Here is a 12524-nt window from a genome sequence, read left to right as displayed (position 1 = left end):
GGGGCATTATGCTGGCGGGAGTGTGGGTTGTTGTGTACTGAGCCCTACCGGAGGCTCGTGCACGCCAGACAATATCGCTACTAAACACAAACCGTGGCTTTGGTATCTAATAGTCTCATAGGCTGTTGCTGCAAAATGGGTGTCCACCGGAAGTCATCCCGCTGCTTGTGCGTGTTTGTGAAAGAGAAAGGGAGAGAAAAGGACCAAGTGACGGGAAGTTAAACGGTGCGGGTCGTTCCCGTGAGGGATGCTAATCGGATTGACACTGTCGATAGCTAGTGCAACATTGCTGTTAGGCGGTGGGTGTGTGCTTGTTAGTCAGCATGGCGTTCATTGTGATGTGGTAGAGAAAAGAACACAGAGTTGTTGTAAACAATAATTATATTCTTTCTAATTATTCGTTCAAAAATTCGCTCCTAAATTGGTTTCGTTGATTGCCTTTTGAAGTACAACTCAAAATAACTTTTTCTGTCTTAATTTGCAGAGCAACCAGGGAGCTGCATCTGTACGGAAAGGCTGCTCGAACATTACATAGAACCTGAAAACAAGTTAAACTGTAAGTAAAATGTACTTCATTCTCTTATAATAACTTTGCAAGCTATTTAGAATTTTGTTAAAAATTGTTATTATTTATTGGAAAACCAACGATTGCCTATTCCAATAAACGCATACTTACTGGAACGTCTGCGATCTGTTTTGCAGTCTTGCGTTTAAAACTTGAGCTAACGAGGAGATTTTCTCTGTAAGCCACACTTTCCGAGGAAGATAACACAATCTACACACCAAACATTTTCGAAGGAAAACAACAAATCTCCTTCCCTGGAAAGTTTTGCCCTTGCCGGGTAGTCTTGACCGATGTTTGCTCATGCTTTATGGTCAACCGGTGGCCCAAACCGGCCCACCACCCGCAGCAGTGGCACAGTAAACAGCGTACCCCTCGGCCATGCTGTTCCGTCCCACGCCCTCTAACGGTGTGCTGTATTTGGAAAGAGAGAAAACCCTCGAGCCATGAACACGAACCGCAAATATATGTGTGTTTGTGCGTCAAAAAGTTTCAAAGATTCAATTTTCCTGCCCACCGCACCCGATCGCATCTGATGAGCTTCGTCGAGAGCGGTCGTACGACACCGATGCGAGCCAAGTTCGTTAGCGAAGCCGTGCCGCTCAAGAAGCGTCTGGAAAGTCTGCTGAACGCAGAACGTGACTGCTGGCTCGGTTCTAGGGTGCTGGTCAATATGGTGTGCCTAAGGGCGCGGTATGGAAAGCTGAACCGAAACAGAAAACAAGAAAGTCAAAGGCAAGCGTCAAAACGTCACGGCACGAAACAGATCACGAAAACTTGCAGGACGGCGGTGGCAAGGGGATGGATTTTTCTTTTTCCAAAGGATTAGCTTTCCATCAGAATGTATTAGTGGTTGAATCCATCACCATTGCCACGTGTTTGGGGCTGGCGTGTGTTAATAAATAATTGTTTATGGTCGCGTGGAACAGCACCGCTCGTAAAGAAATCAACCATTAATATGAAACGTTCGATTGTTTGCGTCACAAATCGATTAAATAATAATTAAATAATTTTTCAATAAATCCATAACCGGCAACATCAAAGCAAGCTCCCGCCAAAACCCGAGAGCAACCTTTCTCAGAAACTGTTTCGTGTCGCTAAACGCCTCCACGCTAAACGTTCTCGAATGTTCTCGGTGCAGCGCCAACTTCAAACATGGTCACATCGTTATCAAAATTAACATTTTCCCGTCGTACCAACCGGAAAAGCATACCGAGCAGCAAAGCAAGATTGATGGTTGCTTTTTTGTGGAACCCAAATATCTAACACGGTCGTCCATCTGTCGTGCTAATTTACGCGTTCGACGCTAAGCTGACGCTGTGTTGATCGCACCGAAAAGCACAAACACCGGCCAACATTTATCACACCGCCAGAACGAACCGAAATGCGAAACGTTTCATCCTGCGGTCGAATTTGTTTCATATGCAAATTTTCGTCCCGTCCACGAATCACTTTCCCGGTTGCGATCACTAACGATCGGTGGCAAAGCGGTTGGTTGCGATCGAGATCTAATTTGCATTGGCTGTCGATCGATCTTCATCGGCTCACATAAAACCGTGACAACCAAAGCAGGAAACAACACGCCGTTTTAGAATGTGCTGTTCTTCGTTTTTAGCAGTGCGAATATACTAACAGGTGCTTTGCAATCGCCAATTCAATCGTCCAGCACGAGAGCAAATCGATTTCTAGCTCCCTATCTGGAGCCCCGAAAATGTCAAACCGTGCTAGAAGTGGGAGTGTTCGTTCTATCAATGAAAACGCTTGCAAATGCTAATTTTATGATTTGTTGTGGTCCCAATCGGTCTGTGGTGTGGTCGGTTTTGTTCTTCTCTTCCTGCCTGGATGAGCCAATTTACTCATGCACAGCAGCATAGCATCGGAATTCACCAACCGGCTCGCGGCTGGTGAGTCAGCCTCCGCGTGCGGGAGATTTGTCTGATCACCTCTCGCCAAAAAAGGATTATGAGGGAGGTGGGAGACCTGGACGGGAATTTAACAGTACGCTGTATTTGGATAGACTGGTTCGCGGGAAGTTACGGGTTTCAGCAGATGGGCCGGTGAGCTGGATTGGAGCGTACAGGGTTGGGAATGGTTCGGGAAACACGCCACCCCTGGGCTGGGATGACAAATGTTTCAAAGTTTGGTGAAATTTATGAATTCCCCGTTGGAGGTGTGCGTTTGCTGGGGTAAAACCGCGCCGTTTCATCGTGCGATGGTGAAATAGGTGTTCTACAAATGTCTACAACTGTCGCCATTCGTTGTAATCGAACCATTGGGCATTCGACAAATATGTAATGCAGTAGCGTATGTGTAGTGGCGAAACATGTGCATTTGAATTAAGCAAATATTGTACGATTTGCTGTATGATTGACCCAATGCTTGTGGAACGTTTTATTCACGGAAAATTGTTTGTTGGGCTTTATGCTAGTAGTAATTAGCTTTAGTTCATTTTTTTTATTGGTTGTCTTCTCTTATTTTTATAAAACTTAGTTCCGTCAGTTTTTTTTTCGAAGTATTTCTTATTATTTCAAAGACTTCATAAGGAATCCAACCTATAAAGTCTATAAAGTCTATAAAGTCAAAATTATCATATAATTCATAGATACTCGGTTACAGATGTCTTAGGTTCGCTTACTCCTCTACCTATTCATAACGCTGACGAGGTCACAACTTCTCATCTCCGGTGCCAGTCTGACTGGTCGAACCAGACTCGTACTATGTGTTGATGTAAACTATAGCTTTAGGAGGCAGCGCTGTGCATCATCGACTAAGCGTAAACAAGCGAAACAAAAGCTTAAGAACGTTTTATGACCTTGTCAGCTTGTCAATTTGAGATAGTACCAGAACGTTGAACAGGATGTTTGTGAATATCAATTTTATTTTTCACAGTACCTAACTATCATCTTTATTAGCAATCATTTGTCATCATCTGCAAAATCTGTTATATTCTTTCGCAACAACAAAATGCACTCACGATATGGATTTCAATCGTCGGGAAATGATAAAACTGCAATAAAACTGCAAATGCCAATGCAACAGACTGTAACTTTAAAGCTTTCAGAACCATTTCGCAACATTGTTTCGATGCTTTGATGACGTAATTCTAGGATAAAACAAAACGCCAAAACACATTTTGTGTTTCTATTTTACAGCACTATACAATTTGATAAAAAAGCTCAATCTTCACCACTTGATAACATTGTTCTTTTTCCGATTCCGTTCGTCCCGGTTTTTGAGCTATTCTTCACATTACCATGGCAGCATTTTCGAGCACGGCCTGACGAATCATCGTTCGAACCAATTTATAACACATAATCGGTCGGTCCAGCGGTCCAAGAATGGTACGATAAAAATAAAACCCAAACCGTCACAAGCTGCTTCTCGAACAATCCTAACACTAATGGCTCTTTGGTCGGGCGCGCGTGGTACTGTTGCTGACCGCAAAAGCATGGCCCGGGTCAGCTGATACCCGTTGCCATCGGGCTGGCCACGAGCGTCCACCCACGGCAACGCACCATGCGGAGGATCGACTCCACACAAGCAACATAGAGAGAACCCCAAAACACTGCTCCACGTCCCCTCACACTCTTTAATGTGAAGATGAGGAAAGATTTAAACAAAACAGCTCAAGCAACAAGGGCAAAGCTTTCGCAGTATCGATATATTTTGCTTTTTCATAAAAAAAAAACAACACAAGCCACCGAAAGTGTATAATTTTTCATTGCAAACATTTACATGACACACGACGATACCACCAGAGAGATCAGTCCCGGTGACAAGCTATCAAGTGACCAGCTTCGGTCGTAATCGTACGCAAAAAAGCGATCATTTAAATACGACCAAAATGCCATCTATCTTGCCACTGTCAGATTACGCAGCAAAACTCCGCCGGCAAAAACTAATAACGAGCGCGAGTCTCTTATTCGTTACACATCTCTTTTTCACATTTTTTTATTCGATTTTGTCGTCAGCGTCGTCAGCCAGTCTGGTGAAATTCAAAACTCACCCAACCTCACCGTTGGGTGCTCCCGAGCAATCCTGTGGTCACTGTCACACCCCTTGCTGAGTGTCAGAAAGGTGTCTGCACGGAGAGTTTTTTTGTCGCTGCCACTGTTGCTTCCCGGTTTGATGCTGTACATGTCTTTGCAGCCACAAAAGAAGAGCTTGTTGCGAAGTGGTTTGTTGAGGAAAAAAACGAAATAAATCGACACACACCCGTTGATTGTGTCTTTTTCATCTCAAAGTTCCTGTCATACTCGCCGCTCCCAACAGTCAGATCTTCGAGCATTGACACTTTCTTTACGCCAACGCGTTTGCATACACTTTATTACACCCAAGGGAAGGGGAAAATGTCAACTCACGACCGATACATATCACTCCCCCCTCCCTTCAGTCCTCTGGTGCAGCTTGCCAACCAAATGCGACCCAGAAGTTAACCCAGCGGTTCGCTTTAGACCCGGTGATGATTCACGCGAAAACGGGTTTGCAGATGGCTTCCCGGGTTTCGTTCCGAGCACTTGGAGACAGTGCTCGCACCAGCACGATGATGGACGACGACAGGCCGTCTACCAAAAATGGGTGTTACCGATCAGATGGCCACGTTGGTGGCAACCCCCATTGGCGAAGGCAGCAAAGAAAGAAAGAAGTCAACGCTAACCGGTACTTCATCCGTTACCCGTTGGCACCCGGGTGTCTAGTGCTGGTTCTGTCCAACCTTGAAGTGTGTCTTTGGTGGAATCGGTTTTTTGAAGTACAATATAAGTTTACTTCTGGGAAGGTATTACTTCGCATGACTTGCGAACATGGGTCGGAAACAATAGATAGCACGATAACCTACTTCTCAGTGAGCTGTGATAAAGTATCCAACGAAGAGGTCGCTATTTTTGGAGCAAATATTCGAGTGTTACAATTTCTCCACTTCGCGGACAGGTGATCAACGTACCGCATTCACTCTGTCATCCATCAACGGTTTGCTCGCCGTGGCTGAAGAGCTGATGGATCTAATTCTAGGATTAATTCATCAATGTCACACCCGGACGAACTTCTATCAAGCATCCCAGCGAGCGTTTGTGTGTCTGTTGCCATTTTTGGCAGAGACAATAAATTGAGACTGTTCGAGTTTTGCTCTCAAGCAAGCAGGAATGGGTTGTAAGACTAGTTTGGTCCGTGTCTTATTCAGAACTCAAATGTTAAGAGCTAATTACCGCTAGACAGGTAGCAGTAAATAAACTTGTTCCTGTCAATGCTGACGTAGCCATTCAGTAGCGTTTGGATGTTTCATTTCCATGGATGTATTTTACCATCTACCTGCTGTTTGGCTCCACTTGGTGTATGGATATTCGCTCAAAACGCAACAAATATCTCCATTAGGTGTCCCACGAGACATTGGTAACACAAAGATCTACCTAGTACTGCCATGCAGCTCCAGTTAGTCGTCCGCTTGTGGTTCCTGGAATGCCCGGAAAGATGTGTCTTTCCATTTTGCACGCATTTAACATTCCAGTGCGGTAGCTAAACTTCCCGGAAGCACAAGGACACTCGCAAGGCACTTCCATTATAGGACGCAACGCTCCATCTGTGTCCGTACCGGGAATTGAACATTTTCCAAACGGACAACGGACCACTGTGCAACCGGTTCGGCATCGTCCTCGAACGGCTGTCCTTGGGCGCAGAAGGCAAAAAAAAACTGCAAACCCAAAAAACCGGCAGGCTCACACACGCAGTGGGTTTGAGATCGATTCCAGCAATTTTGCAACCAATTGCATACCAGCGTGACGTGTTGCCGCTTCGAGCGCAACGGGAAAAGGATGTTAAAGTACGCTGGAATACGCTTTTTTAAGTTTCCATTTGCTATCGATTTCCATTACTACACAACACTGGAAGCGATATCCCTATGTAAAGCGGCCGGAAGGTGTACATCTGATTGAAGTGACTTCCAGCTGCACCGGCCAAGCTCTCTGGCATTGCTTGCACCGAAAAACCACACTGTCGTTGAATCGATTCGACTGGTTGGCAAGCAATTGCCATGGATAGTGTTACAGCATTGAAGCTGTGCGGAGCGGAGCGATGGAGCTTGTTATTGATTGCGAGCAAAAACTGAAAACCGAACCGGACGAAACAAAAACACAGTCAATCAACGTGAGACGGCAGAAAAACCAAACATTCGACAGCACAACAACAAAAAATATTCCAAAACGAAAATGAAATTTCCATTCCCAAGTAACACGAGCCCCACCCAGTGCCAGCGGTGGCGGCGAGCAGCGGAGGCGAGAAAAATCTAATCAAAATGGCAAACTTTCCTTCGTACCTTCTTGGCATGCAAACATGATCCTTCGGGTAGGGACTGGCCGTCGCCGCCAGCTTTGTACTTGACCACCGACCAGCCTTCGCGAGTGCCTGTGTGTGTGTGATGGTGTTTTTGTTCAGCGAAGTTTTTGTTTGTAGTTATGTGTTCTGCAGCCGAAAGGCAGGGCACGCGACAGCAAGGAGACGCTAATAAAACATTTCGCCCGCCGGTACCATATTGCCGTGGTACCTCACCGCATATTGGATGTTTGGATCCGCGCGTCTCCGCTTTGCATATACCCCCTGCCAGTAACAGGTGATGCTGATGGTCCAACGACAAAAGCACGCTCGCTGGAGATTTTGCTAGAGCGACATTTGCTCATAAAGATGCGAACTGTCGGGTTTTTTGTTTTTGCTTTGCACTCGTCGTTTTCCGCTAATGTTCTTACCACTGTTTCGTTCGTGGAAATGTTTCGAATGCAGGTCTCTTCCGCGACTCCCCGAAGGGCGAAATAAAATGTAATGTTTGCCCGATCAGGCAGGATGTTGGTTGACTTTTAGTTGGTTCTGGTACAACACAACTATGGTGCTTGGATTTGTCTTCTCTTATCCTCTCTCTCTCTTTCTCTCTTTCTGTGGGTGTAACAAGGAACAAGTTCTTGTACGCCCAGCTGCGCTGGTCGATTGTTTGTGTACAATGTTTTATTCTATTTCCCATTCGAGTCTTTTATTATAAAACTCGAGCCAGCTTCCCGTTTGATGTGCGCAAGACACCAAGGCACGTGGCATCTCGTAGAACTTTTTCTCGACAATACAATTTGTTGAATGTTTTTATTTCACTGCTCTGCGAGCCTTTCTTTCCATTGTTTCCCTGTTTTGTGTTGCATGAACAAGGAATGCAAAAATTAAATTTCAATTTCTTGGCCTTCGTCGTGTAATAATGGAATGCATCTGATTCAAAGTATTTTATGATTTAAACCAGAGCAATGCCTTCAATTTAAAACAAGTTGTTAACAGATTCCTGCATAATTCATTTCTACACGTGATGAAACAAACGATTTTTAGATATTTATTCAAACGCTCGCTTCATGCAAATCTTCAAGCTAATTAATTAAATGCTAATGTGGGAATGGCAGATTCTAACAATACAACAAACTGCCTGCCCTGCCAGTGTGAAACCGTTTACCGCCATGCTCATGTTCACGTCTAATCGTTTCTACCCATCGGTCACAACACACGCGTGTTGGAGACAATTCAAACCTATTAACACCATGCCGCATACTGGCCGCTCATTAGCTTACCCGTTGTTCCACCGATGTTGGTCTCCTCCTCTTCTGGCTAGAACCGGCTTGAGGGCAGGCAGCAATCAGCACGAAACCGTACGGAAGGAAATAAGCTGGCTTTTTTCACTCTATCTTTCCCTGAAACTCGCAACCAAGCAGCGTTTATCACGTTTTAAGTGTACCACAGTCCCCGGCTTCCGGTTTGAAAATCGCCAGCCCGTGCGTGTGCTTCGAAACGTGATGGAAGTTAATAAATCAGTGAGTGCTGTATTACCACCAACGGAGAGCCACAAAAACCACTTACACGATGAGATTTTAATTGGAAAATGACAAGCTTAGTGAGCACGGGCGATACGAACCTCACCGTGCCAGTGTGCCTTCATTGTTGCGCTAAAAGTGAAGGGAAGGGGATTCAGCTCGAACAAATCAATAACGTTAGATGTAATTGTTTCGAGTGTTTCTTCCGAAGTGCTACTACTATCCAATAAAAACGAGTTTCCGGGAACGAAGATCAAGAAGATCTCCTACTTGGAAGGGGAGAAAGTGATTCTTACATCAATGCTGTTTTATTATTAATCCCATATCACTCCAGCACCATTCGAATGAGTAACTCGTTGTTTCTGAAAATTTAAAAATGTATGCGTATTTCTAGAAGGGTACTGGCTAGAGGAAACCGTTACTATCAATCAGTTTTGTATGATGAAGCCTTGGCTACATGCTCAAAACTCAATCTAAATCTCTGCTACCCATCAATTTTAAATTCGTATCATTTATTCTCTACTGCAATGGAACCATCAAATAAATGCCTTAAAAATGGGAATGGGATGATAGAGGAAAGGAAACTCCTTCGCAGAAGTTTATGCTAACTTTGCCAATAAAAGTTTTACATCGTTCAGCAACACACTAAGAGGCGGTGGGGATAAAAACAGGCATCCCAAAATCGGGTGCACGGTAAACCTCCAACTAGCAAGGCTGATGTTATACCCCCATAATATATTAGAAAGCTTCCGGTAGGTAGTCTCGCTGGAATTCCAGGACTGCCACAGCATCGCCGCCTTCGTTCGGCTGTAGGTGTTGTTGGCGCTCTCGCTACAATTTCACCACACTTGCACGCTTGCACGATGCACCGCTGTAGGACTTTGCTGTATAGGACCAGCATCGTCATCGGTACCATCGGAAGGAAGCCGTAATAAATAAAACCATTTTTCGTTCCAAAGCTTCCCGTGACTTACACAGCGGCGTGAGTGTGTATGGAAACCCATGCAAAATCGATGACGGAAGCCGGAATGTTGGACAAGCTGTACCACCAAAACTCTGACCCGAAAGCTTGACGAATCGAGCCCGACCCCAACAACAAAGGGACCACCGGGTTCCGAGTAATAAATTTTAAAATTTAATGGCAAGTTCAGCCATGTTATGGTGGGAGCGTGCTGCCGCCACCTTGTCTCTTATGCAGATGCGTTGTTCTACTGCGCGGGCAGTAATTATGTAGCACAACATTAATATATCCGTGCAAATGATTCGGAAGGCATTATGGGTGAGTAACAATAGGAGCCCATAAATCGGGCAAGCTCATTCCCATCGGAGGCTGTTATAAAATTGTAATTTACAATATTCGGTGACTTCTAATCCTGGCCTTTGTTTGTGTGTCGTGTGCAACTTGCGTTTGTGTGTATGATTTTAAATTTATGTAGCTTCATTAGGAACGGTACCAGTGTGACAGGTCAAAATGGTGCTTACATTCAAATCATTAATTCAAACATATTCAACGGAACTCTACCGTTGTCCATTATAAAACCCTGTTCGGTTAAAACTATACCCTGTCACACTTGGACATATGGTATCCTGCTAAATCCATGCCATTTTCCCAACCAAACCACACCAACTCAGTGATACATGATCTCACGGGAGTACAACACAAAGCGGCAAACTAATCCTGACCTACAGTGTGTGCACTGAGCCTGTCACAGTGGAGAATGGAGCTTGCTCGTTTTTATGTTCCTTCTAACTGACCGGCCTTTCCAACAGGCCATTAAAGGATAGTGTGTGTGTGTGTGTTTCCTCCTGTCCAGCAGTAGACCAGGAGGGCAACAAACCAACGAACTCAGCTCAGTTTGAACATGGACACTGAACTTGACCATACTGATCAATAAGAAATTCAAACCAATCGCCCTTCCCCAAAGGAGATTGGGATGCTATTTCTGAGTGGTTCATGTTCATGTTGCTCCCACTCTCGGGATGTAAATGCGGTTCAGCAAACCATTGTCCGGCACTTTCGAGCCTCTGTAGTGGATAAGAAAGGGTCCATAAAAGGGCGATCGTAACGTGAGCAGGCTGGTGTTCACTTGCAGGATTTGACATAATATTGATTTTTATTACAGTTCTTCCGGCAAACTACTCACGCTGGAGTGTTTATCATGTATCAACCGCTTTTGCATGACTTTTGTTTTCATGGAAATGGTGTTTGCCTATCTAAAAATGTCTCTCAACAAAAAGTGTGAACTCTCGGTGCCCCAGGAAGCGAATGTAATAAGAAGCCGAACGAAATGGGCTCGCTAATTCACTGCCGCACGAGGCCATTTTAATTCCTAAATCATTTTCGGTAGAGATCGTGTTTCGTCGACCTGATCGCTGGTTCTTTCTTTAGAGTCAAGCCGTTTCTTTGCAATCTGAATCTTGCAGCTACTTCCAGCCGGAGTGCGTATCAAAATAGCTGTGGAATATGACTTTTAATTTTATCACAGTCCTCAAAAGAAATCCCCAAATACATCTTGTGGCAATTCTTTGACTATGCTTTACGACTCAACTTGTTCTAAGGGCTATAACGTTCAAAATTTCTCCGGTCTAGGGCTAGAAAACACAAACTAAACTTACCCAATCCGGCCGCAAAACCCTTTCGACGAAACTCTAACCACATCACTGACGGGGCTTCTACAGCAGGGGCTCTCCACAATCGGGAAAAGTTTTCCCATGAATACAATGCATCAAACAACGGCCACCCAACTATTATTCTCACATTCTGTCTGTATCAAACGGCCCCCGGGGGAGAGTAAAATGAGCCGCACCACGCGTACAAACGCAATCAATAGAAAAACTCTGATCCCCTGTCAACATATGAACAGCGTAAACGAGTCAAAGGGAGAGTGGCTTCTACCGGTGCTAAAGGCAGGCAAGGCAAAGTTTGAAACTAATTCTACAACCGGCTGGAAAGGGATGAAAGACTCTCATCGCGAGCTACATTTGCAGATGATGCTTAATATTGTTAATGCGAGAGAGAGAGAGAGCGAGTCAATGGAAATGAAACAGCGGGCGGGAGTGGATGGCAAACAATTTTCCGCTCGAAAGGTTCTAACGGCGGTGGTTGCTGGGTTGGTCAATTTAATCTGCAAAAACCTAACCGAACCGACCGGACCGATCCGTCCCAACAGTGGACGGCTCTAAAAGCATTCCAACTTTGGCAATAAATATGAAGCCCTTACAGCATAAAACCATAAAATAAATTAAATTTATTCAATTATTTCCGTATGTAAAAGAGTGAGGCGATTTGGTGTAAGCGTTTTTAAAGAAGAGAACGAAATTTTACACACTCCAACTTGAAGTTTGAAAACAGAAACCGTTGTGAGCCAATTCCACAATTTAAGCGCGCTAAAAATAGAACCCTACCGGTTGAGGTAAAAGCCGCGGATTATAAAGTTTTCTCACGATGTACACACACACACACCTTCTCTGAGGAGTATTTTTCTCCATTTTCGCAAAGCTGATGTAGTTGGTAATAGTAACTACTCCACTTTGCCACTCTTCCGCTCGCTAATGAGTGTGTGTGTGCCACCGCGCAGGATGGAAAAGCATTCCACCATTTTTATCGTAGAATGGAATTACAGTTCTCTTCCAAGTAGCTAGCATTAGTGAAAAAATCGCTCCGGATTTTCCTTTACACGTAATCAACAAACGTACCCCAACGGTTACTGTAAGCCTTACACTAGGGGAAAAGCTTCCCATTTTTTTTTTGCCCTCGCCGGTGCACTCCTGCACGGGAGGCAAGAAAAGTGTTAAAACCTGTTTCACTACCAGTGTGGGACGATGCAGCAGGAGAGCGTTTAAATAAAACATCAGCCCACGGGCTACACACGGGCTCGGCCTGGAGATGATGTAAGAAAAACTCCAAAAAGGCTATAATTTTTCGACAAAGCCCGCTTTTTTCCATCGTTCTGTTGACCTGTGAGCGGTGAAGTGCAGGACGGTTTGCACATTGTGTGCAGGAATATTCTCCTAGTTCTCCTTTTATGTTTTGTCTGCCAACCCGAGGTTAGTACGGTTATCGGTGGTTACGAGAAAATTTGGCCCATTTTAAAAAAGTTTAGTTTGGAATGGGATGAGCGTGGAGAAGCAAACAG

General features: G+C 44.7%; 1 protein-coding gene across 1 annotated transcript in view; it reads left to right on the top strand.

The window, feature by feature from the left end:
* The window catches only part of LOC120908651, a 62857-nt gene that overhangs the window by 29556 nt on the left and 20777 nt on the right, over nucleotides 1-12524 (top strand). The window contains exon 2 of the mRNA XM_040319873.1: nucleotides 485-556. The gene's annotated coding sequence lies outside the window, so the exon portion shown is untranslated. The remainder of the gene's footprint in view (nucleotides 1-484; nucleotides 557-12524) is intronic.

The sequence above is a fragment of the Anopheles arabiensis genome, chromosome 2 (genome assembly GCF_016920715.1).
Source record: "Anopheles arabiensis isolate DONGOLA chromosome 2, AaraD3, whole genome shotgun sequence".
Classification (NCBI taxonomy): domain Eukaryota; kingdom Metazoa; phylum Arthropoda; class Insecta; order Diptera; family Culicidae; genus Anopheles; species Anopheles arabiensis.
The sequence above is the reverse complement of the archived record's forward strand: the minus strand, read 5'-3'. Positions and strand labels throughout refer to the sequence as shown.